Source organism: Aquarana catesbeiana, linkage group LG11, assembly GCF_042186555.1.
Source record: "Aquarana catesbeiana isolate 2022-GZ linkage group LG11, ASM4218655v1, whole genome shotgun sequence".
NCBI classification, from domain to species: domain Eukaryota; kingdom Metazoa; phylum Chordata; class Amphibia; order Anura; family Ranidae; genus Aquarana; species Aquarana catesbeiana.
Genome location: NC_133334.1, coordinates 234,588,111 through 234,614,834, shown reverse-complemented (window position 1 = coordinate 234,614,834; position 26,724 = coordinate 234,588,111). Strand labels below are relative to the sequence as shown.

Below are 26,724 nucleotides of genomic sequence, written 5' to 3'. Positions count from 1 at the left end.
GGTTAAAATTTTTGCATAACTCAGCATCACCCAAGACCTTAAAGAGGAAGTAAACCCTGATGGGTTTTACTTCCACTTTTGCACCCCAAAAAGCCTGCAAATTAAAAGCATAATGGGCCAGTATACATCGCATACTGGACCATTATATGACACTTACCTGCAAAAGACGCACACGCTGTCCCCTGTGCAGGCTGCGTCCATCTTCGCCCCTCTTCCTTCCGGGGGAGGCCACAGACTCCGGCTCTGTGACTGGCTGGAGTCGTGTGACGTCACTCCCACGCATGCACGTGGGAGCCGTCAGTCACGGCATACGCTGGGGGAAGAAACGGCACGGTGGTCCGTTTCTTCACAGCGTATGCGCCGATGACGACATTGGTGCACTACAAGTGAAATATCTCCTAAAGGGCGCAAGTTCCACTATCTATAGGTAAGCCTTATTCTAGACTTGCCTATAGATAAAAGACAAACAAAAGGGTTTACAACCACTTTAATAGAAAACAATAGGAATAAAAGTGTATAAATCAATATATATATATATCTATATATAGATATATATATATCCATATATAGATATAGATATATACATAGATATATATCCATATATAGATATCTATATAAATAGATTTAAAAAGAACAAAGAGGGGTGTAGAAGGGTTAATAAAGTATATATAAACCCTAACATTGAACTTCTCTTATTTGTTCATTTGCTCCCTTTTTGTCTAACAAATATACCATGGAAAGCATTTTGTTATATTTGTTTTATAAGTGCAAAAAAAATACTTGTTGATCTTCAGAAATTCAGAGCTGTCAAGTTTACTATGTCCTCTGCCTGTGTAATCTCAAAGAGAGATATCTGTTCTTATCTTGGACTGCAAGTCAATTAGTCCCTATGCTGTAGATAAGGAAACACTAGCAGAGGTTCTGTAGATAAGCTAAATTGGAAGGGCTGACACCATTCAGTCCACAAAAATATATATTTTTTTGTTAATCACTTTTATTCCTATTACAAGGAATGTAGACATCCCTTGTAATAGAAATAAGGATGACAGGTCCTCTTTATGAAGAGATCTGGGGTCAAAAAGACCCCAAATCTCTTTTTTACCTTTAAAAGCAAAATATAAAACAAAAAATGATTTTGCTTTGAAGAAAAAAAAAATGTTTACTTCCAGCCTGGTCTGGAAGTGACGTGGAGATGCCGCTCCGATCCTCCAAGGCCATAGAGGAGATCAAAGACGATCTACTGTTTGATCACCTCTGTGACCAGCCAGCGGCACCGTCAGTTCGTTTCTCAGGCCAGCCAGCGGAAACGGTATGTTGTGCTTGTTTTGTAATCTCAGGGCTCTTCCTACCTTATGAGCCTTGTCTGGAGATATGCTGTTAGGATGGCATGGAAAAGTTTCTTACCGTACCTCCTGCACACAGTGCAGTCATCCCAAATGTGCATCATCACAATTTCCCAACCTAAATGCCATCAGTATTTAGACTGATATAAAACATTTTCTTAGAGTTCTGCTTAAAAGTTGAATATTATTATCACTCTGTAAGGAGCAATTTGGTGGAATTTCTGATGAATGTCAGATCTAATGAAATATATCTTTCTAATAACAGGAGGCATGAATTGTTTTTTGAGATAATGAGGCATATCTATAATATTTTTCCTCTTTTGTATTTAATTCCAAACCCGGCTGCTTCCTGTGAAAAACTGCTTTTAATTGGCTCCCGGCTAAAAGAGATGTTTCCAAATCTTGAGTCATCAATGTCATATTCTGAGATGGATTTGTAGAAGCACTGGCATATTTTGTTGTAAAATAAATAAGGGGAGTTAATGAGTGAGCGAAGCAGCATGGCTTTAAGCCTTCCTGCTGGTATTACGACAAATCTCGGCTCGGCGCTGCGCTCTTGGGGGTATTCACAGCCATACAAACAAGTTAGCTGGTTCACTGATCAAATAAATGACAGTTCTGAAGATTCTTCTCTAAAAACATTTGCCTCTGTGTAACATCTATTCCGTAGTGTTTAATGTAATCATATTGGACTGGCATATGAAAATAACAATGCAACGTCTTTGGCCTTCTCTGACACAGAAGTTTTCCTATCTTTTTAAAGCAAATCTAAATGTGAGCTATTTCAAACATCACATACTATTAAAGCGAAGTGCCACCCAATTTTGAAAGGTGGTCTTAAACGAAAGACCACCTCTCCACCCCTCGTTTTTGGATATTTAAAACTTTTTTTTACTTTCTCTCGTACCTTTTTTGGAAGTACTAAGAGTACTTCCGATCCAGCCGGGCCACGGCCGAGGACGTCACATCCTTTCTGCGGCAAGCCCCCCCATTGCCTGCTGAGACCTGTGTGTGTCCCAGAAGACAAGCTGGCCATTCACAAAGCGCTGCGCGACTCGCGCATGTGCAGTCGGAAACCGGCAGTGAAGCCGTAAAGGCTCCACTGCCGGTTTCCCTTAGTTGCAATGGCGGCGCCTGCACCCGATCCGATGGACGGATCGGCCTCGGGGGGCCAACATAGCGGGCTCCCTGGACAGGTAAGTGTCCTTATTAAAAGTCAGCAGCAACAGTGTTTGCAGCTGCTGACTTTTAAAAAACTGTAAAAATTTTGTCTGGAATACCGCTTTAAGTCAATAGATTGCAAAACAGTCTATGAAAAAATTGCCAATGCTAAGGAACAGGGAACTCCAGACTCCTCGAGTGCCGAGGCCAGAGCTGAGAAAAAGGAAAGCTTTCAGGATAAAAGTAGAGCTGATTAGGAGTAATTAAGAGGTAAAACCAAATAAATGTAGTTATAGTGAAAGTATTGGAGCTTCTGAGGTCCTGCAAAAAGGATTGGGAAAAACTGACCAAAAATAGGTGTGCCAAGCTTGTAGCATCATACTCAAAAAGACTTGAGGCTGTAATTTGTGCCAAAGGTGCTTAAAAAAAAGTATTGAGTAAAGGCTGTGAATACTTGTGTACATCTGATTTTCTTTTCCTTTTTTTTTATTTTTAATAAATTTGCAAAGATTTCAAACAAACTTTCACGTTGTCATTATTGGGTATTGTTTGTAGAATTTTGATGATAATAATTAATTGAATTAATTTTGGAATAAGGCTCTGACACAACAAAATGTGGAAAAAGTGAAGCACTGTGAAAACTTCCTGGATGTCCACAAAGAAATGAAGGGTCTATATTTTTTTATCATAGGTGTATTTTAAATGTCAGAGACAGAATACCAACCAAAAATCCTGAAAAACACAATGTTACAAATTAAGTTGCAATTCAGTGAGTAAAATAAGTATATGATCCTCAAGCAACCAACAATAATTCTGGCTCTCACAGACTGGCCACAGTATGTGCTCCTGTGGTACACAGATTTGTCCTGTCAATTTAAGAAGGTGCTCTTAATGACAATTCGATATGTGTATAAAAGACACCTGTCCACAGAATCTCTTTCTATTCAAACCTCACCAGCATGGGCAAGACCAAAGAGCTGTCAAAGAACGTCAGGGACAAGATTATAAACCTGCAGAAGGCAGGAAAGGTCTACAAGACCATCAGCAAGAAGCTTGGTGAGAAGGAGACAACTGTTGGAGTGATTATTCACAAATGGAAGATATACAAAATAGCCATCAATCACCCTCAGTCTGGAGCTCCATACAAGGTTTCGCCTCATGTGGTAAGGATGATCATGAGAAAAGTGAGGGATCGGCACAGAACTACACGGGAGAAACTTGTGAATGATCTCAAGGCAGTTGGTACCACAGTCACCAAACAAACCATTAGTAATACAATACGCTGCCATGGATTGAAATCCTGCAGTGCTTGCAAGGTCCCCCTCCTCAAGACGGTACATGTACAGGCTCATCTGAAGTTTGCCAATGAACATCAAAATGATTCAGAGAAGGATTAGAAGAAAGTGCTGTGGTCAGATGAGACCAAAATTGAGCTCTTTGGCCTTAACTCAACTCGACCGTGTTTATTAAGAGGAAAAATGTTGACTATGACCCTAAGAACACCATCCCTACAGTCAAGCACGGAGGTGGAAATATTATGCTTTGGGGCTGTTTCTCTGCTATTGGTACAGGCTGACTTTGCTTTCATGGAGTGGCCTAGCCAGCCTCAAGACCTTAATCCTATAGAAAATTGATGGAGGGAGCTAAAACTTCGAGTTGCCGAGCGACAGCCAAGAAACCTTAAGAATTTAGAGAAGATCTGTAAGTAAGAGTGAACCAAAATCACTCCTGGGATGTGTGCAAACCTGGTAACCAACTACAAGAAATGTCTTACCTCTATGCTTGCCTTATGCACCCCTCGTGAAGATTGCAAGGAGGTGTACAAACACACATCTTACAGGCATGATCTAACATTGCTGGTATCAGGAAGATGGTCAAGAGCAATAACATGCAGCTGACACTGAAGCATGTGCATGTGAACAAGAAAAGGCTGAATAAGTCTGGAGAAGATCAGCATTACTAAGATGCACAAGTGGGCAAAAATGTTTTTTATAGGAAAAAAAATGGAAAATGTCATCCAGATAGGGTTAAGATTTACTTTTATGGGAATTCATGTAAATCAGGAATGAACATGTATGTAAATAAAGCAACTAAAGTTTGATCAGAGCTTTGCAAGAAGGAAAGGGCCATACTTCAGTGACATCACAAAAAGCTGAAAATTTGTTTTAATAGACTGCACACTGCATCCTTCCATCATAGGTCTGCTAGGTCTAGTCATCTTTGCAACTAAGTCTGGATAGGTAAAATGTGTTAACCACTTCCCGTCCAGTGACGTACTGGTACGATAAAAAAAAATTAAAGCAACAGTGTAAAAATAAATTTAAAAAAATTAATAATAAAAAAAAAAAAAAAAAAACACCCTCCCGTACCTGAGCACAAAGACGAACACATGCTTTGGTCCCGCACATGCAAACAGCGATCGCCCCACACATGTGATGTATCACCTCTAATGTTAAATCATGGGCACTAATTCTAGCACCAGACCTCCCCTGTAAATCTAAAGTGGTAACCTGTAAAGGCTTTTAAAGCCTCACCTATGGATAGTAAAATTTATGTTGTTTGTCGCTGTTGCATGGGCGTGCGCATGACATATTTGGTATCTATTTACTTGGGGTAACTTCATCTTTTATATTTTACAAAACAATTGGGTTATGTATTGTGTTTTTTTTTACATTAGAAATTCAAAAAAGTGTATTTTTTCCCAAATAATTGGATTTGAAAAAACGCTGCGCAAATACCTTGTGACATAAAACATTTGTAAAACCCACCAATTTATTCTCTAGGGCCTCTGCTTTAAAAAATATATAATATTTGTGGGCGAGTAGTTTTCTAGCAAAAAATACTGTTATATGTGAACAAAAAGTGCCAGAAAAGGCCCGGACTGGAAGTAGCTAAAGGGGCAGACCTGGGGCGGAAGGATGTAGTATATACGCCCTATCAAATAAACATTGATATTTTATGTCATCAGAGTGCAGGCCTTTCCTTCTTGCTTGTCTCTCACGGAGCGTGAACAGACTCCCTGGGCCTTCCCATCCGGCTGTCTGCATTGTGGAAGAATAAACGGGCAGCTTTCTGCGCTGGGGAAAGAGATGTAAAATTTCCAGGAATTTTGAAGGCATGGGGAAAAAAAATATTTTTTCTAGTAAAAATATAGAAATTATGCAAAAATTTAGAAAAAAACTAAATTCGGTGTCAAGTAGGTTTACTAACTGAAAGTCATTTTGTTGAACTTGGAAGGTGAAATTCAGTGAATTTAAAGGTATTATAAAAGTAGTTTTTTTCAGTAGATAAACTAAACTTGCTTTTTAAAATTGAATTTTTTATTACAAATGGAATAAATGGGTATATGTTAAGAACATTTCAGCTATACATGAGAACAGGTAACCACCCCCTTTCCCTCATAATAATGTAAAAGCTTCCTGCCAATATGCTTTTTCAGTTATTGACAATGCTGATCCAGAAGCATGTGTTGCTCTAGAAAGAGCTTGATGAACGTTCTCCTGACTTCCAGGTGTCATTTTCATTATAAATGAAGGTATTGTGTATTTTTGGGAGGCCGTGGATTGTAACACTTCCTTACTTGAAGATGCTGCTGGTGAAGAAACACTTTGTGATGATCCATAAGCAACAGAAATGCCGTGTACACACGACTGGACTTTCCGACGGGAAATGTTCGATGTGAGCTTGTTGTCGGAAAGTCCATGTGTATGCTCCATCGAACATTTGCTGTCGGAACTTCCGCACACAAATGTTTGAGAGCAAGTTTATAAATTTTCGGACAACAAAACCTTGTTGTCGGAAAGTCCGATCGTGTGTACACAAGTCCACGCATGCTCAGAATCAAGTATGAGACGGAAGCGCTCGGTCTTGTAAAACAAGCGTTCGTAACGGAGATAGCACATACGTCATGCAGCAAATGTTTCAATCTCTCAATGCAGAGCATTCTCTTCTTCTTTATAATGCTAGAATGATGAAGTTGCTTTGCTGCTGATATTCACACAGAGTTCTGACAAACTGATTTTTTATTATTTCTCGTGATCTCATGAATAATCTTTGTTTATGTTGTTTTTTTTTATCAAGATCTCCAGAATAATCTTTTTTTTTAATTTTTTATAGTGATCTCCTTTTTTAAAAAAATTTCTCCAGATATCCAGAATAAAAGCTTTTTTTTCTTTTTTTTTTCTAGTGATCTCCATAATATTTTTTGTCGTTTTGTGTGTCAAGTTACCACAACACCATTATTATCTTGTATTTTTTTACCTCAAAGAGGTTGGTTGGTGTGCCTTGTTAATTTGATATTGTATTTTTGAAATGGACCTGCCTACTCACAAACAAACCTGTTTGAAGTAAACAGGTAACCTGTTTGTCCTGTTTGAAGTAAAAGACATAGCCAAGTATTTGTCAAAACAAAAATTAAAAATTTATTAGGGGTCCTAACAAAATAAAGAGAAAGGCAATGCTGGAGAAACAGTTGGAATTGTTGAAGCCTTTGTACCCCAGGGCAGACATCAATTATTTGTTTATTATTTACTTATTTATTTCAAAATTGGTAACCTGAGGAGTCCATTTAATAGGGAGCACAATACGGTCCAGGTCTCCGATAGATCAGGAGCAGCAGCAGATGACATATATGTTCCGAGGCTGTGGTCTTACAACAGCCTGCATTTTTTGGCAGACTACACCAAACCCAAGCTATCACTCTCAACACTTCCCTCCACGCTTCCTTCCAGGCTGCTGTCGTGGGTTAGGTGGCTGTGTTGTTGGAGGTGTTGCTGGAGGTGGTGGAGGAGTAGTATGTTCCAACTTACACACGTGGCTTTTAGTTGTGAGTTGGCCCCTCATCCCATTGTTTAGGGCCTGAAGTATTACCTCTTCACAGATGAAAAGTTGGCCCTCCTCCATTTGTTCCAGTTTACTGGCTGTTAGACACTCACAGCCATATGACTCTGGGCCACCCGGGGTTGTTGTGAGGACCACAGTGGCCTGCCGAATCAAGTTCTTTGCCTCCAGGTTTTTCACCTTTCCGGTCCTTTTTGTTGGAGAGGAACCTGGGATTCGGTCAGGCTGCTGGGCACGGCCACCTCCTGGCTGCCACTTTCCCCGGCCACCTCCTGGCTGCCACTTTCCACGGCCACCTCCTGGCTGCCACTTTCCAAGACCTCCTCCTGGCTCTGACTTTCCTGTGTATGAAAATGGGACATAGTTTTAGTTTTTTGGTCATCAATCACACACAATTTTTAGCTCATGACTGTTGCAAACTGAATGTTAACAAATTGAAAAGACTATCCTTCTGACCCAAGCATTTTCATTCTTGTCCCAATCATTTTTGGCTACTATTGTCTATTGATATGTAAACCACTTTGTTAAATCAGACATTAGTGATCAATAATAGCATCTAGTTCAATTCATTTAATTTTTGACAAGAAAAATGTTGAACAATTCTGGTTCAAGCTGGGCTCCTCCACATCTTCCTGGGTGGAAGGCACAGGTTGGACTTCTGAAGCCTCATCTGATGTGGAAGGAAGTGTGCAAGGAAGTGTTCATAGTGATGGCCTGGGTTCACTCTTGTCTGACAAAAACCACAGTAGTACCACAGCCTGGGGACATATACGTCATCTGCTGCTGCTCCTGATCTCATGGAATCCTGGACCTTTTTGCGCTCCCTATTATATGTGCTCCTCAGGCCACCAATTTTGGCTTTCAAATAGGTGATGTCTGCTGTGGGATACATAGGCTTCCCCAATTCCAACAGTTGCTCCAGCGCTGCCTTCCTCTTTAGCTTGTTGGAGTATTCTCGGTGTTTGACTTGCCACAGACATGGCAGCTCCCTGTACTTGTCTATAAAGTTTGGCAGGAAGTCTGGGTCAGTAAATGTATCCATTTTATCTTCAAGACATAACACCAGACAAACCCTAATGTCAGGCTAAACTCTCCTAATCTTGTCCCAACATAGGCCTCAATCTAGAAAAGCAGTATAGGCCACTAACCACTGATGCCCCAAGTTCAAATTGTACCTTCGTTTGCACGATCGGCGCTTACGTTACTCCGTCCTCCGCTCACAGATCGTACGTAGGACGCGTGCGTGTTATGCTTTACATGCACTGCGCAAAACTCCGCCCCTGACCTTCTAGTGTATTCCCCGCCCCTTCTCTTTTGGCACAGTGGGAGAGCACATGGCAGAGACAGAGCAGGTGTATGCAGAGAGCAGTAATGAGGAGGACGACGAAAGCCCGGAGCAAGGCAGTTCCAGATCCAGGAGAAGATATAAGGCCTCAAATATGTCCTTTGTAGAGATGGTGGACATCTTGAAGAGGGCCAACTATGATGGGAAGTATGAACCGTACAGAAACCCAAATGTGAGAAAGGCCAAGATCATTACTAAAGTTGTGAGAAGTCTGCACAGGAATTTTGGGGTGCGATGATCCAAGGAGCAATTGAGGAAATGCTAGTCAGACCTGAAATTGAGGGAGCGCGATCAGTACAGAAGGATCAGGAAACTGCTTCTAAAAAGTAAGTTTTTGTTGTGTGTTCCTATTATTATTATTATTTTATTTTCGTGCTGGTTCATGTGCTTTTCTTTATACTGTTATATATTTTAAAATGGCAAGTTTGAGGTTCGTGGGTACAGTAATCGTTCACATTAAACATCGTTCGTTCGAACACTAATACGACGTTTTTGGCAGATGCGGGTTAACTACATTTGTTCATGCCTATTTGTATGAAAAGAAGTTTATAATATTGTTGTCTAGATGTGTTTGTAACTAGAATGAAATGCAAACTTGATTCAGTGTAAGGAGAGGATACTCAGCAGCTGTTTACACATCTGGACGCAGGAGCACTAGTGTGGGACACCAGAACACCCTTTTTATGGTGTTCCACGCAGGTGCTCCAGTGGATACTAGGGGGTCTCTCTATGTGTGAAACTTGCACAAAACAGGTAAGTATTCCAGCTTTGGAAAGGGAAAAAAATCATGTCTTCAGCTTGGAACTCTGCCAAAACAGACAATTGGACCTTACTTCCAAGCAATGTTTCATATTACTATTTCTTGCCTCAATTATCTGTGTGCTAAGTATACCTTTTTTGCATTCACATAGGGGAGAAAAAAATCGGGACATCTGAGGACACCAGGAACCCCACTACTCATGAAGAAGGGGAAATCCCCACACACCATGAAGAAGATGTGGATTCCGAGGTACATGAAGTGGACGAAATGGTGACCACAACAGGTCAGTGTCTGAGATCACAGCTTCAGGTAATAGATGTATGCCTGCATATTTATAATACATGGTGTGTTTTTTTTTATTTTTAGGTGATGTGGATGTTGTGGAAGAAGAAACTCACTTCAACAGTGCAAGTGCACAGATCCTGATCAGCGAAATAATGGTGTGCAATCAGGATTTAGAGAAGGTCAAGGAAAGCATCAATGATGTTGAAAAAAGACTCACCAACATCACTGATCTTTTATCCAAAATCTAACCCAAAAAGAAAACAATGTTGTTGTTATTTTAAAACACCCTCCCCATGTTGAGGGCTTGGGCCTGGCATGGTTCAGAAGGGGGGCACACTCTCATCCCCCACCTTTTCCTGCGGCCTGCCAGGTTGTTTGCTTGAAAAAGGGTCTGGTATGGATTTTGGGGGGACCCCCACATCATTTTTTTTATTTTGGCTTGGGGTTCCCCTTAAAATCCATACCAGACCTGAAGGGCCTGACATGGATTGGGGGGGGCCCCACGCCATTTTTAAAAAAAAAATTGGCGCAGGGTTCCCCTTAATATTCATACCAGACCCAAAGGGCCTGGTAATGGACTGGGGGGGGACCCATGCCATTTTTTTCAATGATTTTTTATGTATATTGCCGGGACCAGACAATACATTACAGGTCCCGGCAAAATCATTACAGCAGTTTTAAATGAATTTTTTTCCTTTAGAAATGTCATTTTGCTGTGGTACTGTTCTAAACACGGGAAAGATGCGCTACTTTACATGCAGACTAAAGACACCCCCAGGCACTATATTTTTAAAGGAACATTTAATTTTTATTGTTTCACTTTAAGCATTATTAAAATCACTGCTCCTAAAAAAATATCTGTTTTTAAAACTTTTTTTGCATTGATACATTGATCCCCAAACATTTTTTATGGCAATACCATGCATATAAGCCCTTAAAATTTGCACTTTTTTCACGTTCGCGTCCCATAGACTTTAACGGTTTTAGCGTGTTCGCACAAATTTTTTTGCCTGTTTGCAAGTTCTGGTGCGAACCGAACGGGGGGTGTTTGGCTTGTCCCTAGACTTTACATAAAGTCTCAGAAATCTTCCACTAAGGTCTTCATGTTATATAGTTTGAATACCATGTCATAGATATATTATTTATCATTGTAAAAGAATGAAATTAAACACTTCTTTCGTTTTTTTTTCAATTTTTTCTGGAAAAAAAAAACCACTTTGGAAAAAAAGAAAAAAACTTTTTTTCCCCAATGTTTCTGTTGTTTTTCCAGGCCTTCCCATCTCTACTGGGGCTTTTAGTTTCTTTGATCAGAGTTTGTCATTTTAGGATTTTTAAAATGTAAAAATGAAAAAAAAAAAGCTATTTGATGTTATTTGCCATAGTGAGATGGCATGTAGTAATGTATAATTGGCCAAGATATCATGTAAAAAAGAGGCCCCATGATTGGTGATGGTGTCATTGAATGTTTAAAAACAGCTCACAATGATTGAGTGTAGGTTAACCTGTTTAGACTTTTTCTCATACTCCCCAAGAGCACAGGGCTGAGCTTGATGAATTTCATAATAAATGGATTGAAAAGCACAGTTAGAGCTTAGGTCTATTATAAATGTTAAATGTCAAGAAAGAATAACATATTGTGTTAAAGAAAAAAAAGATTCTGTTACATACAAAGCAATATCAAAGGGTTATAACGCAGAATGTAACAGTAATCATCATCAGATGAAAATTAGCAACCTTTTCTGCAATTCTCCAACTCATCAAGCTGCATAGAGATGGAGCACTCAGAATTGCTCTGTAAAGGAACACAACACATAGAAGAATGACAGCAGAAAAAGACAAAATGGTCCATTGCGTCTGACCCATTTTTATATATATATATATATATATATATATATATATATATATATATATATATATATATATTACTTATTTTATATATATTTATTATATATAAAATATATATATATATTTATATATATTTATTTTACTTATTTTTTAGTATAGATCTATGATTGTCCAAAGCATGTCTGAATCCACTAATGCCTCATACACACGATCGGACTTTCCGACGCCAACAAATGTAGGCTAGCATGTTTTCAAATTTTCCGCCAACAAATGTGTGTTGTCGGACTTTCCGATCGTGTGCACACAAGTCCGTCGGACAAAAGTCCAAAGCACAAACACGCATGCTCGGAAGCAGACGCGATCGGTCTTGTAAACTAGCGTTTGTAATGTGGCAAATTATGAAATATCCAAACAATGACTACTCTTTTGGTAAAATAATACTTCCTACATTTAGTTTTGAACTTTGCTCCTGCTAGTTTGAGGCCCTGTGTTCTTGATCTTAGCTTTATATTTAAAATACTGCCCTCCGGAATCTTATTCACAACCTTTGCGTATTTACATTTTTCTCTCCTTTCCTTCAAGTGATTGTAAACGATCACCTTGTAAAACAACCCATTCCATTTAAAATAGAAATGGGTTGCAAAACATTTTTGTACATATATAAAAAAACATTATAAATACATTTTTCCCTTTTTAATATGTGATCACATTCCCTTTGTACTCAGCTGTATAAGAGCTGGGGGAGGAGACGCAACAGCACACTGAGCTTGCAGTGAATTTCTGTGCAACGGGGGCGTGTCAGCACAAGTCTGATCATTGGAGGAGAGCACACTGAGTTCCCAGCATAGCTGGAGAACTGACCACACTGTGTTCTCCTGCTTAGTTTGGTCAGTTTTAAATAGGAAAGCAAGGGGACTAGCAGGATCACCGGGGATATCACACAAAGGAAGCAATACAAGGAGAACATGATACTTTCTCATACACGTATATTGTACAGCAGGCACATATCAGGAATATGAAGTGTTGGAGGTAACAAACGCTTTAATATTGTATGTATTAGATTCCTGAAGTCTCTCCTAATACAGTGCATCTGGACAGTATTCACAGCGCTTCACTTTTTCCACATTTTGTTATGTTACAGCCTTATTCCAAAATGGATTAAATTCATTATTTTCCTCAAAATTCTACAAATGATACCCCATAATGACAATGTGAAAGAAGTTTGTTTGAAATCTTTACAAATGTATTAAAAATAAAAAAGGAAAAAATCACATGTACATAAGTATTCACAGCCTTTGCCATGATGCTCAAAATTGAGCTCAGGTGTATTCTGTCTCCACTGATCATCCTTGAGATGTTTCTACAACTTGATTGGAGTCCACCTGTGGTAAATTCAGCTGATTGGACATGATTTGGAAAGGCGCACACCTGTCTATATAAGGTCCCACAGTTAACAGTGCATGTCAGAGCACAAACCAAGGCATGAAGTTCAAGGAATTGTTTGTAGACCTCCGAGACAGGATTGTATCGAGGCACAGATCTGGGGAAGGGTACAGAAAAATGTCTGCAGCATTGAAGGTCCTAATGAGCACAGTGGCCTCCATCATCCGTAAATGGAAGAAGTTTGGAACCACCGGGACTTTTCCTAGAGTGGGCCGCCTGGCCAAACTGAGCAATCAGGGGAGAGAACCTTAGTCAGGGAGATGACCAAGAACCTGATGGTCTCTCTGACAGAGCTTAAGCTCTCTGTGGAGAGAGGAGAACCTTCCAGAAGAACAACCATCTCTGTAGCACTCCACCAATCAGGCCTTTATGGTAGAATGGCCAGATGGAAGCCACTCCTTAGTAAAAAGACACATGACAGCCCGCTTGGAGTTTGCCAAAAGGCACCTGAAGGACTCTCAGACCATAAGAAACAAAATTATCTGGTCTGATAAAACAAAGATTGAACTCTTTGGCCTGAATGGCAAGCGTCATGTCTTGAGGAAACCAGGCACCACTCATCACCTGTCCAATACCATCCCTACAGTGAAGCATGGTGGTGGCAGCTGTGGTGATGTTTTTCAGTGGCAAGAACTGGGAGACTAGTCAGGATCAGGGGAAAGATGAATGCAGCAATGTACAGAAACATCCTTGATGAAAACCTGCTTCAGAGCATTCTGGACCTCAGACTGGGGCGAAGGTTCATCTTCCAACAGGATAACGACCCTAAGCACACAGCCAAGATAACAAAGGAGTTGCTATGGGACAACTCTGTGAATGTCCTTGAGTGGCCCAGCCAGAGCCCAGACTTGAACCCCATTGAACATCTCTGGAGAGATCTGAAAATGGCTGTTCACCGAAGCTCCCCATCCAACTTGATGGTGCTTGAGAGGTCCTGCGAAGAAGAATGGGAGAAACTGCCCAGAAATAAGTGTGCCAAGCTTGCAGCATCATACTCAAAAAGACTTGAAGCTGTAGCTGGTGTCAATGGTGCTTCAACAAAGTATTGAGCAAAGGCTATGAATACTTATGTACATGACATTCTTTTCGTTTTTTATTTTTAATAAATTTGCAAAGGTTTCAAACAAACTTCTTTCACATTTGCATTATAGTATTGTTTGTAGAATTTTGAGGAAAAAAATGAATTGAATCCATTTAGGAATAAGGCTGTAACAAAATGTGGAAAAAGTGAAGCGCTGTGAATACTTTTCGGATGCACTCTATGTTTTATCCCCTAAATCTTTCACCATTTCTGTTGCCTGTCTCTGGACTCGTTCTATCTCATCAATATCTTTTTGTAAGCGATGCCACCACAACTGGGCACAATATTCTAAATGAGGTCTAAATAAAGATCTATGTAGGGGAATCAGGATCTCCTTCCTCCTGCTGATGTGGAAAGTGGACCAATGTAACTATGTATAACATGCCGATGCCTACAATTCTCCTTAATAGAACCACTTCCGGACTTCCCCATGCACATATACTGTGGCAGGGCGGCCCTTCAGCGAGAAATGACGAACTTGTGATGTACTTGTGATGAGAGAGGCAGATCGCCATTCTGTCAGAGGGGAAGATGGAGATCTTGTGTTTCTGCTAAGCAAGAAAAACAGATCTCTGTCTTCCCCCCAGTCAAAGCACCCCCACACAGTTAGAAAGCACTCCCAGGGAACACATTTAACCCTTTGATCACCCCTGATGTTAACCCCTTCCCTGACAGTGTTATTAGTACAGTGACAGTGCATTTCTTTTAGCACTGATCGCTGTATTGGTGTCATTGGTTCCCAAAAAGTGTCAATTAGTGTCAGATTTGTCCGCCGCAATGTCACAGCACCGCTAAAAATCACTGATTGCCACCATTACTAGTAAAAAAATTAAAAAATTAAAAATTCTATAAATCTATCCCATAGTTTGTAGACGCTATTACTTTTGTGTAAACCAATCAATTTACGCTTATTGGGATTTTTTTTTACCAAAAATATGTAGCAGAATACATATTGGCCTAAATTGATGAAGACATTTGATTTTTTACATTTTTTATTTGATATGTTTTATAGCAGAAAGTAAAAAATATTGTTTTTTTTGTTTATAGCGCAAAAAATAAAAACCGCAGAGGTGATAAAATACCACCAAAAGAAAGCTCTATTTGTGGGAAAAACAGGACATCAATTTTATTTGGGTACAGTGTTGTACGACCGTGCAATTGTCAGTCAAAGTAACGTAGTGCCGTATCGCAAAAAAAATGGCCTGGTCACGAAGGGGGGTAAATCTTCCGGAGCTGAAGTGGTTAATGAATAAACTCACACCTTGCTTTAAATTCAGCACGTTTCAGTGCCTAAATGTACCCTAAGCACAACTTCACACTGCCACGTGCCCTGCTACCACCTAGGACTTCGAAGTTTAGAAGTACACATGGCCCCTCCCCTGCCTTCCCAGCCTGCGTGGCCTATCAGGAGAGAGTGTGCAAGTATCAACCACTCTCAGCAGCTGCCAGCCAGTTTAAAGAGGAGGGCCAGTCAAAAAAAAAAAAATTAAAAGTCAGCAGCTCCAAATACTGCAGCTGCTGACTTTTAATTGGACACTTACCTGTCCCGGGGTCTAGCGATGCGGGGGATCGAAGCCCCGCTCATCTCCCCCTCCGTTCAGTTGCACCGGCATTGCAACTGTGGGCGACGGGCTGTGGCTTCACAGCCTGGCACCCACTGTGCATGCACGAGCGGCGCCGCGCGCCGTGATTGGCCGCTCAGTCACCTGGGACTGAGAGGCAGACTACGAGGGACCCCCTAGCAACAGGCATTTAGAGGTAAGTAAAAAAAAAAATATATATATCCAAATGTTTTTTTTATTCTTTTTTAGGCACAATTGTGACTTTTTTTTTTTTAGGGTGGAACACCACATTAAAAGAGAGGAGGTGGGGGATAGGGTAAGATTGGTCTCTGAGCTCTCTGTTAAAAAAAAAAAAAGATTAGGCTCTGGATGGTCAATAGTCCAGAGTGGGAGGATAGGTTTGGACTAGAAATGTATTGACAGGTATGCTTTGGAAGAACATCAACCACAGCTTGTACTATATCTAAAGTATTTTTTTTTTTTTTGGTTTTGTTATGGGAATGGTTAATGGCCCCTGTTGTTTTTTTTTTACTACCTTCTTTTCCTTAATTTTCTGTCTCAATACAGTTCTGGTTATCTCTAAAAAAAAGCATTCCCACTGGATGATCACCTTCTATTCCTGCTCCAATATTAATGTAAATTTTAACATTTTCTTTCACATACAGTCCCATTGAAAATGGCCATTAGGACAAGTAGAGGGGGCCCACTTCCCACTGAGGACCTAGACAACAATAAAAACCCTACAGAGGTTCTGAACCCCTCCCTACTTTATCAAAATTACAAAAAAAAAATGATTTGGCTTTTCATTCACTTTGAAGCTGAACTCCAATCTACTTAATTCCTTAACAGTATGCCTGAACCCTGTTACCCTCACTGATTTTTATCATTTTTTTTCACTGAACGATCCTTCCTTTCTCCATTTTGGCAGTCAGTGGGAGTGTAATTCAAACGACCATATATCTCATTCTTGTGACATTAGTATGTGTTGTAAAACTACAACTCCCATAAGCCATCCACATACAGACATGGAAGAGCGCCGTAGGTTTGGGACAGTACCGCGGCAATTAATAGGTGAGCGATGCATACTCTTCATAATTGGCCAGTCTAACATTCATAGAAGACTATGCTGGGCAGACAGCCTTGAAATAATGATGCAAGTACTGTTCCGAATGAACTACATAGGAGAGAGTAGATTACCGTCTTATAGGATAGGGGCTACAGTGATCACTACCCACAAAAATTAAAGAGAAGCAATGGTTTTTTAGCATCTTAACCCTCCTAATATGTTGCAGGTATTCTACTTAAACCATTAAACCACTTTATTTCTCTTTGAAATGTTATGTATTTTTCTTTTAGTGGTTATGAACATACAGCGTATGTTTATTCTAAACACTCTGCAGTGCAATTTGAATATGGTGCAAGAAATGTGCATGGATAGTGAGTTCCACACACCTCATTCTAGTGTGAACCGGGGCTTACACTAAATTGAAATGCTCAGTTGTCCAAGATATCTACAGTATCTGCCTATCCTGAAGATACTTTGTTTCAAGTTTAAAGTGCTGTTAGGAACTCATCATTCAAGTCTAGACAGCATGTTGCTGTCAGCGTTTTTACAGTTAATACTACTTTTTGCAGCAGTTTTTCAACTTCTTTAAGTGGTGTTCCGGCCATATTTATACTTTTTAACTAAAAATACCTCTATAATACACAAGCTTAATGTATTCTAGTAAAGTTAGTCTGTAAACTAAGGTCTGTTTTGTTAGTTTATAGCAGTAGTTTGTTATTTTATAAACTTACAGCAGGCCGTGGCCATCTTAAGTGTGGGCATCTGAAGCCAGACTGTATTTCTTCCTGGATCTCATCCTTGCAGATCTTACACATGCTTAATGCAGCACAAACAGTGTTATAGGTTTCAGGTCAGGTTTCCATAGCAACGGCAGAGTCAGAGGAAGTTGCCACCCCTTCCCAGAAGGCATTGCAAACAGGAAATGATGCAATGGGCCGCGGCCAGGGAGGAGGAAGTGAAAAATGAATACAGCAGATATACAGTAGGTGCTGAGAAAAAAAAATAAAAAAATATCCAATTTGTTTACAGTGCACAGTTTAGTGAGGGATGCTGAAGAGTTGTAAAAGTGGGTGGAACTCCACTTTAATCACAGGCAAGCAATACGCAGTCAGGGTAGGTGTAGAAAACCAGCAAACACATACAGTGCCTTGCAAAAGTATTCATTCCCCTTGGTTTTTTTACCTATTTTGTTACATTACAGCCTTTAGTTCAATGTTTTTTTAATCTGAATTATATGTGATGGATCAGAACACAATAGTCTAGGTTGGTGAAGTAAAATTAGAAAAATATATGCATAAAACTATTTTTCAGAAATAAAAAACTGATAATTGGCATGTGCGTATGTATTCACCCCCTTTCTTATGAAGCCCATAAAAAGCTCTGGTGCAACCAATTGCCTTCAGAAGTCACATAATTAGTGAAATGATGTCCACCTGTGTGCAATCTAAGTGTCACATGATCTGTCATTACATATACACACCTTTTTGAAAGGCCCCAGAGGCTGCAACACCTAAGCAAGAGGCGCCACTAACTAAACACTGCCATGAAGACCAAGTAACTCTCCAAACAAGTAAGGGACAATGTTGTTGAGAAGTACAAGTCAGGATTAGGTTATAAAAAAATATCCAAATCTTTGATGATCCCTAGGAGCACCATCAAATCTATCATAACCAAATGGAAAGAACATGGCACAACAGCAAATCTGCCAAGAGACGGCCGCACATCAAAACTCACGCACCGGGCAAGGAGGGCATTAATCAGAGAGGCAGCACAGAGACCTAAGGTAACCCTGGAGGAGCTGCAGAGTTCCACAGCAAAGACTGGAGTATCTGTACATAGAGTAACCAGAAGAAAGCCATTACTTTCAGCAAAAAACAAAATTGCACGTTTTGAGTTTGGAAAAAGGCATGTGGGAGATTCCCAAAATGCATGTAGGAAGGTACTCTGATGAGACTAAAATTGAACTTTTTGGCCATCAAAGAAAATGCTATGTCTGGCACAAACCCATCACATCACCCAAAGAACACCATCCCCACAGTAAAACATGGTGGTGGCAGCATCATGCTGTGGGGATGTTTTTCAGCAGGACTGGGAAACTGGTCAGAGTTGAGGGAAAGATGGATGGTGCTAAATACAGGGATATTCTTGAGCAAAACCTGTACTACTCTGTGTGTGATTTGAGGCTAAGATGGAGGTTCACCTTCCAGCAGGACAATGACCCCAAACACACTGCTAAAGCAACACTTGAGTGGTTTAAGGAGAAACATGTAAATGTGTTGGAATGGCCTAGTCAAAGCCCAGACCTCAATCCAATAGAAAATCTGTGGACAGATGTAAAGATTGCTGTTCACAAGCGCAAACCATCCAACTTTAAGGAGCTGGAGCAGATTTGCAAGGAGGAATGGGCAAAAATCCCAGTGATAAGATGTGGCAAGCTCATAGAGACTTATCCAAAGTGACTTGGAGCTGTGATAGCCGCAAAAGGTGGCTCTACAAAGCATTGACTTTAGGGGGGTGAATAGTTATGCACAGACAAACATTTGGGGTCCCATGCTCCTTGATGCCAGCCAAGCACAGTGCTCCAGCCGACCTGTGAGTATGGATCTCTTTCCCCATGAGGTCTTTTCTTCCTCTATAGGGGTAGAATTTATTTGCTAACATTACATATTTATTTATATTTACAGTTTACTTCTGTACCCAACTCCTGATGAATGGCATGTAGCCATGAAACGCGTCGAGTTTCCATGGGGTGCTTAGACAAGTCTGGCTTATTACTTACTTACTGGCCCATATATACTTTTTATACATCCAAAATTAATTGAGTACTATGTAATTATCAACGTGTATATGTACCTATCTTATAGCAGCTCTTTTGCATATGATTTACTTATGCCTGCCAATATGAAACCCCTTGTATTATTAACATTTGCTATCTTTTATGTTTTTATGTGTTGCTAATGTATATGTATTCATTATGTTTATGCCATTGTGCATATATATATATATATATATATATATGAAAATACTTTTACACTATTGTTACAAATAAAAAATGATTACTATATACTCTACCTCCACAAGTCAATTGCCTCATTTAAAGTCCCACACTCCCTTTTTTATATAGTTATGCACATTGACTTTTTCTGTTATTTTGTCCTATTTGTTGTTTGCTTCACAATTAAAAAAAAAAAAAATCTTCAAAGTTGTGGGCATGTTCTGTAAATTAAATGATGCAAATCCTCAAACAATCCATGTTAATTCCAGGTTGTGAGGCAACAAAACACAAAAAATGCCAAGGAGGGTGAATACTTTTGCAAGGCACTGTACATATTAGGTATAAAAGGCAGGTCCTGGCGATCTGTTTAGTGGTCACATAACCCGAAGCTTGCCTTCAGCAGAGTCTTCATTGATTCTGATAACAGTACAATCATGGCCAAAAATATCAGCACCCCTGCATTTCTGCAATTACAAATATTTAGGCATTCTCATGTTTCTCATGTTTATTTCTTATGTTTGTTTCTTTTGGTTGTATTGGTATGACACAAAAAGTGGAGAAACAAAAAGCCAAATCTGACACATTCCACTCAAAACTCCAAAAATGGACTGTATAAAATTATTGGCACCTTCTCAAAATTGTAAGAAATAATTGCATTCCAAGTTTGCGAATCTCCTGTAATTTGAAATTAAACTCACCTGTATCGATTTACAGTTGCTGACAATATAGAAATCACACCAGCAACCATTAAAAATGGTGAAAAATGTACTCAACCTTTCTGTTGTATGTCTCTGTGTGCCACACGGAGCATAGAGAAGAGAAAGAGCAAGCAAATTGTCTGAGGATTTGAGAACAAAAATTGTGGAAAACCATGGACAATCTTAAGGTTAGAAGTCCATCTCCAGGGATCTTATGCTCCTGTGTCCACTGTGCGCAACATTGTCAAGAAGTTTACAGACCATGGCACTGTAGCTAATCTCCCTGGACTTGGATGAAAGAGTAAAATTGATCAAAGAGTTTGCCAAAAATCCTTTTGGGAGAAACAAAATTACAGATTTTTGGTAAAGCCCATCATTCTGTTTTCAGGAAAAAAAATGAGGCCGTTAAAGAAAACAATACAGTCCCTTAAGTCAAACATGGTCGAGGTTCACTGATGTTTTGGTGTTTCTTTGCTGCTTCAGGCACTGGATGTGTTGTCTGTGTGCATGGCATTATAAAATCTAAAGACTACCAAAGAATTATGGGGTGCAATGTAGGGCCCAGTGTCAGAAATTTGAGTCTTCCTCAGAGGTCTTATAGCAGAACAATGACCCAATGAAAACATCAAAAAGCACCTAGAATTGGTTTAAGACAAAGCGCTGGAGAGTATACTGAACTGGCCAGCAATGAGTCCTGATCTAAATTCCATGGAGCGCCTGTGGAGAGTTCACAAATCAGCTGTTGGGAAAAGGAACCCTTCCAAACTGAGAGACCTGGAGCAGTTGGCGAAAGAAGAGTGGTCCAAAATTCCAGAAGAGAGTTGTAAGAAACTCATTGATGGTTACAGGAAGCAATTGATTTCAGTTATTATTTCAAGGGGTGTGCTACCGAATATCAAATTAAGGGCTCCAACCTGGAACCAGACTCCTGTGCAGGACAGACTGGCGAGCAGCCATTTGCATGTGTCATAACACCCGGAGATATGGAGGACCTGTCTGTGGAGATATCGTAGAGCGACACCAGTAATATATGCTTCATACGCACCTGTTTGTGGTGAGTGTCGAATATAATGTGAGCGGGACTCACTAGTGGTGATTTTGGTGATAGTCATCACGAATTTCATTGGAGTTGCCTTCCACGGATGTCACTGTTATATAGAGAATCTCTTTTTCACACATGGTGGCTATGAATTTTTCTAACTTCTAGTGGCAGATTGTATGAGGATAATATAACCCCACAGGGTAGATACAATATTGCTTTTGCCATCTTAAATATTTTTCTTGGATATATATGTAGCACTAACTCACGGTTGAGCTGCTGGTTTAAATGAGTCTGTTACCTTCACTCTGCTTCCCACTGTTTCACCGGCACCGGATCTAGGGGTTCCGTTGAGTTCACTGCTGGACGACACACGCACCAACACTAGAGTACGTTTTCAATGCTTTATTAAATAGTCAAACTTTAGGAAGTAGCAGGAAAGAGACGGAAAAGGAAACTCTCATGAGAAACTCAAATATCCTCTTGCAAAATCTTAGCGACAAATGTCCCGGTAGAATTCAAACAATTATGTGGAATGCATTCCCTTCATGGGACACACTCTTTGCTCGTCTGGATAGGCCTCTCTCACTGGTCTAGCAGCCAGTACGCAGCACAAATCTAAAGTCTCTGCCACAGACTTACTTGGGGGGTAAATCTGCACGATCCTCTGCCACAGGATGTATCAGATCTTCTGCAGTAAACAGTCAGTCACAGTGCCTGAACCTTTAAGCCGAACCGGCGACACTATGCTGTATGGTTACTTCTTTTGGATACGTCCTCCAGCCGAGTCACCAGGCCCCTCTATAGACCAGCACGCTGCGTGATCTCTCCAAGACGGGTCCTCCCCTGGGATCTCCTCGGCTGTCCAGCTTCGTCACACAGGACCGACAGCTCAGGACCATTCCTCGGCCACGGTGGTAGGCCCCAGACAAGCCTCTGGACCCACCCCTGCGCCGATCGGAGGTCCACGAGGTATCTCCTTAACGCATACCTGTCGGCCAGGAGGGCCAGCAGGTGGCTGTAGAAAAACCCCAGAACATGGCGTCTGTCCCATAAATACCCTCGCCCAGAATGCAACTCGGAGGACCACCTCCACCGAGCCTGCCTCCGAGACAGAGGAGCATCTATACACTTCGACACGTTGCCCTTCCAACACTGACTAATGGTAACAGTGATACCCACCGGTCAGCACAGAAGCACACACAACGTCAGCCAAGCTGGAACAGAGGCGAACTATTAACCTTCCTAACACACAATTTACTAAATTTACCTAATCTGCGGTAGATTGTAAATCTAACAGCGCTACATATATGTTGTAGGATCTGTACTGCAATTTAGTTATGTTAAGTGATCAAGTGCTGCTGAGGTTGTTTTTATAATTAAATTGAGGGTGCCAATAATTTTGTCCAGTTCATTTTGGGAGTTTTGTGTGGCGTTTGCTAGATTTGGCTTTTTGTTTCTCCACTTTTTTGTGTCACACCAATACAAACAAAATAAATAAACATGACAATGCCTAAACATTTGTAATTGCAACAATTTTCTGGGCGAAGTGGTGTATTATCTGACAGAAATGCATTTTTGCCATGACTGTATCTGCTGAGAGACCCACTGCAGAGACATTGCAGCCTCTGGTCAAGTTACCTGGAACGTGCAGAGGCAGTGTTGCAAAAGGGGAGATGAAAGATAGCAATTTCTGTCAGGAGCGTGCCGCTGCTTGGCTCTGTTGGTGGTGGTGGGGGGGTTTGTTTGCCGCCCCCCCCCAAAAAAATGGAGCACCAGCCACCACTGTTATATGGAAAGATTAGTTATATGCTTCAAAGTTTAGATTTAAGGGGGTGATCAGCCTATGTGAACTCTGATTCTGGTTTTCTGCAGGTATCACATGACAAAATAAGGTATTTAGACCTCTTATGCCGCGTACACATGATCAGAATTTCCGTCAGAAAAAACTTGGATGGGTTTTCCGACGGATTTCTGCTCAAGCTTGCCTTGCATACACACGGTCACACAAAAATTCTCTGAACTTTCAACCGTCAAGAACGCGTTGATGTACAACACTACGACAAGCCGAGAAAATGAAGTTCAGTGCTTCCGAGCATGCGTCAAATTGTTTCCGAGCATGCGTGATTTTTTGCGCGTCCGAATTGCATACAGACGAATGCATTTTCGGATAGGAACCGAAAAATAGAGAACATGCTCTCAATCTTTTGCTTGCTGGATTTCCGCCAGCAAAAGATTGAGAGCATACAAACGGTCACATTTTCCGACAAAAAGCTCTCATCAGAGTTTTGCTGGCGGCATTTTCGATCGTGTGTATGTGGCATTATAGTTTGGAGGTCAATAGTAGAGCTAGCAGATTCACATACATTTTGGGTGTGGAGGTGGAATCACCATTTTATCAGAAATGCTGTTGCACACAAGGAATGTTTATGGATGAAACTTTTTCACTTTATGAAGACACGTGAACTTTTTTCACTCTTACTATTTATGTGTTTGCATGAATTTATTATATGAATTGTATGTAAATAATTGTTCTTATTTTCACCTTTATTTGTTTGTTCACACTGAATTATTGATTTACTCTATTTGGAGTAATTCTATACAGTATATATATATATATATATATATATATATATATATGCATTGGGCTGTGAGATGGAAATTTTCTTTGACTGCATGTTTGCACTTTTAAAATTATACTAGCACTGCACATTTTTTATATTTTTAATTTTATTTCTTGTTGCTGTGGGTGATTAACAGCATGTGCTGGCTGGCTTTTGGTTTATTTTTACTTGTTTGGGTTGTGTGGTGACATTTTTACATATTTTATCACATGACCAAAAACATAGGGATTGATTTACTAAAATTGGAGAGTTCAAAATCTGGTGCAGCTTGCATGGTAGCCAATAGGGATGAGCCGAACACCCCCCGGTTCGGTTCGCACCAGAACCCGCGAACGGACCGAAAGTTCGCACGAACGTTAGAACCCCATTGACGTCTATGGGACTCGAACGTTCTAAATCAAAAGTGCTCATTTTAAAGGCTAATTTGCATGGTATTGTCCTAAAAAGGGTTTGGGGACCCGGGTCCTACCCCAGGGGACATGTATCAATGCAAAAAAAACTTTTAAAAACGGCCTTTTTTTCGGGAACAGTGATTTTAATGATGCTTAAAGTAAAAAAAAAAAAAGTGAAATATTCCTTTAAATATCGTACCTGGGGGGTGTCTATAGTATGCCTGTAAAGTGACGCGTGTTTCCCATGTTTAGAACAGTCCCTGCACCAAATGTCATTTTTAAAGGAAAAAATCTCATTTAAAACTGCTTGCGGGTTTAATGTCATGTCGGGTCATGGCAATATGGATGAAAATCAGTGAGACAAACGGCATGGGTACCCCCCAGTCCATTACCAGGCCCTTTGGGTCTTGTATGGATATTAAGGGGAACCCCGCACCCAAATTAAAATAAGGAAAGGTGTGGGGCCACCAGGCCCTATATACTCTGAACAGCAGTATAAAGGCGGTGCAAACAAGACAGGGACTGTAGGTTTGTTGTTAAGTAGAATCTGTTTGTAATTTTGAACATTTTTAACGTGTTTAGCTCCAGCCAAAAAATCTTTTCTAAGCTTTTTGGAAAACATAGGGAAGGGTTATCACCCCTGTGACATTTGTTTTGCTGTCTTTCCTCCTCTTCAGAAGATTTCACCTCACTTTTTTGTCCCAATGAAAAATGTTTTTTGAAAATTTGGGTTTTTTTGTGGAACAAGGATTGGAAAGCATCAGTGGAAAGGAGAAATTGTTTTCCCATATTAACTCTTACAGGAGAGAATTTCCCTTCCTAGGGGTAGATTTCATCTCACTTCCTGTTGTCTCCTTCCGTTTGCAAGTAGGAGTCGTTTGTAAGTTAGATGTTTGAAAGTAGGGTCCTGCCCTATATACTCAGCAGAAATTTGGGCCTTAGGTGTTGCTGTGGCCACAACACTGTAAGCCCTCACAGGGCCCTGCTGTGAAATATTAGATCAAGAATTGTAATTACATGCCCCTGTTGAACAGGAGCTGAAAAATTAGGCCTTAGGCACTGGTGCTGGTGCCACAACACTGCAACCCCTCACAGACACTCTAGTTGGAACGCAGGAACGAGCCCTGCTGCAAAGTATTGCTTCAAAAATTGTAATTACACGCCCCTGTTAGACAGGGGCAGAAAAATTGGGCCTTAGGCACTGGTGCTGGTGCCACAACACTGCAACCCCTCACAGACACTCTAGTTGGAACGCAGGAACGAGCCCTGCTGCAAAGTATTGCATCAAAAATTGTAATTACACGCCCCTGTTAGACAGGGGCAGAAAAATTGGGCCTTAGGCACTGGTGCTGGTGCCACAACACTGCAACCCCTCACAGACACTCTAGTTGGAACGCAGGAACGAGCCCTGCTGCAAAGTATTGCATCAAAAATTGTAATTACACGCCCCTGTTAGACAGGGGCAGAAAAATTGGGCCTTAGGCACTGGTGCTGGTGCCACAACACTGCAACCCCTCACAGACACTCTAGTTGGAACGCAGGAACGAGCCCTGCTGCAAAGTATTGCATCAAAAATTGTAATTACACGCCCCTGTTAGACAGGGGCAGAAAAATTGGGCCTTAGGCACTGGTGCTGGTGCCACAACACTGCAACCCCTCACAGACACTCTAGTTGGAACGCAGGAACGAGCCCTGCTGCAAAGTATTGCATCAAAAATTGTAATTACACGCCCCTGTTAGACAGGGGCAGAAAAATTGGGCCTTAGGCACTGGTGCTGGTGCCACAACACTGCAACCCCTCACAGACACTCTAGTTGGAACGCAGGAACGAGCCCTGCTGCAAAGTATTGCATCAAAAATTGTAATTACACGCCCCTGTTAGACAGGGGCAGAAAAATTGGGCCTTAGGCACTGGTGCTGGTGCCACAACACTGCAACCCCTCACAGACACTCTAGTTGGAACGCAGGAACGAGCCCTGCTGCAAAGTATTGCATCAAAAATTGTAATTACACGCCCCTGTTAGACAGGGGCAGAAAAATTGGGCCCTAGGCACTGGTGCTGGTGCCACAACACTGCAACCCCTCACAGACACTCTAGTTGGAATGCAGGAACGAGCCCTGCTGCAAAGTATTACATCAAAAATTGTAATTACACGCCCCTGTTAAACAGGGGCTGAAAAATTGTGCCTTAGGCACTGGTGGTGGCGCCCAGAACCAAAAATGTTCTTACAAGCTATCAGCGTGAT

At 40.8% G+C, this 26,724-nt stretch overlaps 1 long non-coding RNA gene across 1 annotated transcript in view; it reads right to left on the bottom strand.

The window, feature by feature from the left end:
* Positions 1-6,901: 6,901 nt before the first annotated feature.
* LOC141111660 (uncharacterized) overlaps positions 6,902-26,724 on the bottom strand; it is a 68,410-nt gene continuing 48,587 nt past the window's right edge. Inside the window, exon 2 of the long non-coding RNA XR_012236471.1 lies at positions 6,902-7,684. This is a non-coding gene — a long non-coding RNA (uncharacterized lncRNA). The remainder of the gene's footprint in view (positions 7,685-26,724) is intronic.